At 33.5% G+C, this 5,635-nt stretch overlaps 1 long non-coding RNA gene across 1 annotated transcript; it reads right to left on the reverse strand.

Moving 5' to 3' along the window:
* Positions 1 to 3,882: 3,882 nt before the first annotated feature.
* Positions 3,883 to 4,620, reverse strand: LOC132166747 (uncharacterized). The gene is made up of 2 exons (XR_009438599.1): positions 4,505 to 4,620; positions 3,883 to 4,373 (listed from the first exon to the last, which is right to left on the reverse strand). It is a non-coding gene; the product is annotated as an uncharacterized LOC132166747 (long non-coding RNA).
* Positions 4,621 to 5,635: the final 1,015 nt, after the last annotated feature.

Consider the following 5,635-nt stretch of genomic DNA (forward strand, 5'->3'; position numbering starts at 1 on the left):
CATGTAGCCAAAGATTAACAAGGGAAAGAAGAGGGAGGATCAGGCTAGTCAGGACGCAGATCAAGCAGGAGCGTATGAGCCATAAGGGGCTTGAGAGAGAGAACAACTAAAATGAATGAGAAAGCAACAACAATAAAGTTTGAGAACGAAAGCGTGAATCTCGAGGGGTCGCTAAAAGACAGCGAGACCGGTCGGTGATAAAGGGACAAAATTAACTGCAGCAATTATTTACAATTCCACTTAATACGTAGGGTAAAGTATATGTTCCTCTTTCACTGTCATTTAATTGACAATATAATAATGTCTCCATAAACTTTTTACTGTAATAATAATCTACAATGAAATAATGTACCACCTAAAGTTTTAATTGTAATAATGTAATAATGTACCTAATTGACAATTACATAAAGTACCACTTAAACTTTTAATTGACACCTAATTGACAATGTAATAATGTGCGACTTAAGCTTTTAATTATAATAATGTCCCCCTAAACTACCAAAATATTGTCCAGGAGTTGATTGACCAAAATACACATGGCTAGAATTTATTTTTGCTCGGCAATATTTTTAGTCCAGATGAAGTCCATTTGGTTAAAAAAATTCCCATTAGCATGACAAACTGGCCAATGTGGAAATTTGGAAGGAAACCCGAAATGGTATCTTTTTGGTAAGAAGTGCTTATTATGTGGCCCAAGAACGGGAGGCCCGCAATCTGTCGAAAGGATCAAGATTCTCGACAATGCTCCAAAAATTGCCCATAAGCTTTTTTTCAAATCCTAGCCATTCAATATCATTCAACAGCCACAATTTCGCCACGTGTCCCAGCTAAAGATATATAATAAAATATTATTTCTTTTTTAAAAAATATATATTAAACAAAATATTAAAATTAAAAATTAAAAAAATTGGGGTGGCCTTGAGCCATGGGGGTGGAGGAAGCCACCCCTAGGGGCCGGTTGGGGGTGGCCGAACCACCCCTAAGGCCATGAAGTGGTTGTTACACCTAACCCGACCCTGAAGGAGTGGCGTAAAAGCCACACCCCACGTGTATAAGTGGTTAAATACCTCAATAATAAAACATCAAAATTAATTTATTTGGGTTTGTGCATTGGGGTGACCTGTTTGGTACAATTTTAATAATTTAATATTTTGTTTTATATATATTTTTTAAAAAATAAATAATATTTTATTATTTATCTTTAGTTGAGACATATGGTAAAATTGTAACTGTTGGATAACATTGGATGATCAGGATTTGAGAAAAAGCTGATGGACAATTTTCGGAGCATTGCCCAAGATCCTAATCCATGCCGGAATGCTCTTCTAGGAGTAGTGAAAGTGTGATTTGGCGAGGTATCTGGCAGATGACAAGTCCAAATGGTGGAAAAAATTTTATGTGGTGAGCTTGTAATAATTTATTACCTACAAGGGACAATCTTGTACGAGAAAGGTTATCGATGACCCGTTGTATCCCATTTGTGGGTTAGAACCGAAAACCCTCATCATGTTATTTGGGATTGTGTCGCATCAAGGGATGTCTGGAGGCTAGTAAGAAGGATTTTTCAGAGAGTGTATTCATGGGGAACGATTTCTTCAAGTGGCATAAGACTTTATACATTCAAAGGGACCCTTGGGAGGACTTTGAGGTATTCGTGGAACAGCACGAAACAGAGGAGAAATGCATGAATATCTGAGGGTATATTCATTCACCCTAATATTATCGTAAAAGAGGCTGGAAGTGCTGTAGATTTTTTTCATGAAGCCACGAAGACGTGTGTCGAGGATTCTATTCCACGGTTGAAGACAGAAATGTGAAATGGATCAAACCTCCCCCAAGTTCGTACAAATTGAACTGTGATGCAGCTTTGGATCTGAAGTAAAGCAGGATGGGATTGGGGGCATTATACGTGATTCAGATTTCAAAGGGTAATGTTGTGGCTGCTAGGAGTGTGACGAGATGAAAGTTCTCTAATTATTTTTCAAAATATATATATATATATATATATATATATATATATCAAAACATTGTCAATGTCCTCCTCAAGGCTAACAAAAAGATAAAAATGCCCTTATATATTTTTCAATAAGACAAAAATTCTCCTATAAATTCGAAAATATAAATATAAAAAAAAAACTTAATTAATTTTTTAAAAAATGGTAATTTTAATTAATTTTTTTAAACGAAAATTTATAATTTTTTTTAAACGGAAATTTTTTATTTTTATTTTTAAATAATAATTCTTTTTATAAACGAAAATTTTTATTTTTTTTACAACGGAAGTTTTTATTTAAAAAAAATTATAAAATAAAAATAAAAACGAAAATTTTCAATTTTTATAATAAAAAAATCGAAAATTTTTAATTTTTTTTTCTAATAAAAAGGATTTTTTTTTTTTTAATTTTAAATTTCAATAATTTGGATTTTTTTTTTTTTAGGCTTTTTCTAGAAGTTTTAGTTTTAGTTTTTTTTTAATTTTTTAATTTTACTAAGGGTAGTTTTGTCACTGAGAAACATTAACAATGTTTTGGTAGTTTGGAGGACATTGTCACAATTGAAAGTTTGGGAAATATTATCAATTAGGTGGTAATTTGAGAGGGTATGTGAAATTTCCTCTTTTTAATAATATTATTAAAAAAATCATATATTTCTTGAAATTTTATAATTAGACCTTTTTTTTTTTTTTTTTTTGATAAAGAGGACCCTCGTCAAAAGGGAATTAGAATCTTTTCTGACTTATTAATATCCAGTTCATTATTCTCAAAAAAATAAATATCCAGTTCATTATATTTTAGAGATATTTTTGTTCCATTAAAAGTAAAATGATAAAAATATCATTTAAATATAACTAGTCGAATAATCTCAACGATATAATTATATCTTCTTTCTTTTTTATTGATAGGGCCATTCTACCTGTTTTAGGCCCCAGTATTATTTGTCTGGGCTTGAATACATTGAAATCAAGTTAGGCCTGACACACGAAACGAAGTAAAACACCGAGTGTTGGAATCTGACCAAAATAAACGCTAAAACTATTCCTAAATGAACAAAAAGGCTTAAGAGTAAAAGAAGAACATGATGCAGAGAGTAGTCAAAGTCAATCCAAAGCAAAACTTGTAAAGGATAAATATTCTCACAAAATAATCTTTAGTCTTATCTCAACAGATTTAAGATAACAAGCTATATTTTAGATAAATTACATATTAAAAACTATATAAATAGATTACATTATCTCAAAGAGAGTTTGTACATTTGAATTGTAACGCTTCATATTATATATATCATCAGCCTATGTTAGATTACAGCAAAGTAGAAAATATCAAAATTGTTTGACTTCACATGGTATCACAGCAACCAAAAGACTAACATCAATTTCTCTCATTCCGCAATATTTTTTTTCCTACATCAATTTCTCTCACCGGAGAACGGCCTTAAATTATGAGTTTGATGCACTATTACAGAATCACACCTGGTGTTTAGTCCCTGCTTCCACAACCAAGAATATAGTTTAATACAAATGGGTATTCCGAATAAAAAGGAAGGTAGATGGCTCTATTAATCGCTACAAAGCTTGTTTAGTGGCAAAATGCTTCCATCAACAAGCTTGTTTACTATCATGACTATCATCCCTTATCGAATAAAGTTGTTAAACCATACAAAAAGATACTTCATTATGAAAAAAAACAAAGCACCACCCCTACATTGACCCCAGTATAAACATTACATTGCAAAAATAAAGCTAAAAAACTGGCAATGGGCATACAAGTAGCCCGGCCAATATTGAAGCGCAGCCAAAAGTGGCGGTTTTTGAGACAAAATAGTAGATAACTGCCGCATGAGACACTCATTGTAATTATAAGAAGACGTGTGAGTCACAACAAAGAGAAAAACGTTGTAACTGACTAGAATAGAATCATAAATGAGGAGCAACACTGTAATGTTCGTCAAATCTGAATGTGTGCCTAGCGATAAACACTTGTGAACATTGAATATGAATTTAGAAATCCCTATAAACCAAAACGGGCACCTGTTACACATAGTAATCACTACCGTAGCTGGCTAGGACTCAAAGCAGAAAACTAAAAAGACAGATAAAATCAAATCTATAAACTCGAATCCAAGACTTCACTCCAACAACAAGAGCTGAAACGAAACAAAAATCAATGAGAAAGCCAAGAAAAGCTTGAAACATAGTAACCTTTTAGCTTACAGCAAGACAATTAGGAAACACAAAGCAAATATATAAAATTATGCAGCATGGAGAATCTATGGAAAACCTAGGAAAGAAGTGATGATTTAAGATTCTGACATCCCCAATCTATTTCCCCAGTGACTTAATCTGTTGAGCTACTCGTTTCAATTGGATAATAAACCTGTGAAAATTGAAACCATCACAACGTAAACAAACAATAGAATAAGAAAAAAGTGTATATATTAACCCAGCAAATGAAGTATAAAGAACAATAAAAGGAAATTGATCAAAGGTTGTAGTCTAGGAAAGTACCCAAGCCTCCGGATGAAATTTCCCCTAGTAAGGGTGATGGTGATCAAACCCCTCTCACTCGACGTCGTCCCATGCACTCCCAGGCAGCCAAAACCCGAGCACAGGATCACTGTGAACCTCCCGCACTTAACGTCCAGACACATAGGCCACCCACGATTGGCAAGATAGTCGGGACGGTTATGATCCTGCTCTTAAAGCCGCCTCGCAAGTACAAGCAATATTCGAATCAACGTATGTAATGGCCTCCTATCAGTTATAAAAAGGAGCACAAGCATTAACCCTTCTTGCCGTTATGACCATATCCCAGATCTTCCGCTCGGCCATCGTAACCACCTCCGCATACTCAATTATAAAAGACCTCACTCCAAAGGTACGAGGGACCACGAATTCACATACTAGATTGATACACATATTGACTTAAGCATCGGAGGAGGTATTGGCGGCCAACACCCGGCGTAACCTCTTAACGTGTGCTTCGTTTTGCAGATTTTCCACAAGGCTTATAGGAGGATTACTCATAAGAAGTATAATTCGAAGACTCAAATCCCTTTGGGTTCACCGTGCCGGAAACTGCATCAACAAATAATAATTTTAAAAATCACATTATTTTTTGAGTAACACAAAAAAAACTTGTAGCATTACTCGTTTTTTACATATTTTTCAATAATATTATTAAAAAAAAATCATATATGTCTCCGTGATACTTAATAATTAGACTGATTTGGAACTTAGATAGGGCAATTCCACCTGTTTTAGGCCCAAACATTATTTGTCTAGGCTTGAATACAATGAAATCAAGTTAGGCCTGACACAGGCTAGAAAAGATAAAAGTCAAAATGAAGAAAAACACCCGAGTGCTTGAGTCTGACCAAAAAAAATTACTCTATCCATATTTACATTTTAACTGTAAATTACTTATGAAAAAAAAACATTTAACCCTCAAACTGTAACTAGAACTAGTTTTCACTTGTTCATTAAAATGCTATTTGTTACATTTGCCCCTCCAAACCACAAATTTTTTCTTTTTTCTTTTTTCCTAGTTGGCACTTTTTGTGTCTGTGTTTAATGTTAAAATACATTGAAGATGTCACACAACCCACACGTGCGAATGCTTTATTTAAAATACCATAA

The sequence above is a fragment of the Corylus avellana genome, chromosome ca11 (assembly GCF_901000735.1).
Source record: "Corylus avellana chromosome ca11, CavTom2PMs-1.0".
Lineage (NCBI taxonomy): Eukaryota > Viridiplantae > Streptophyta > Magnoliopsida > Fagales > Betulaceae > Corylus > Corylus avellana.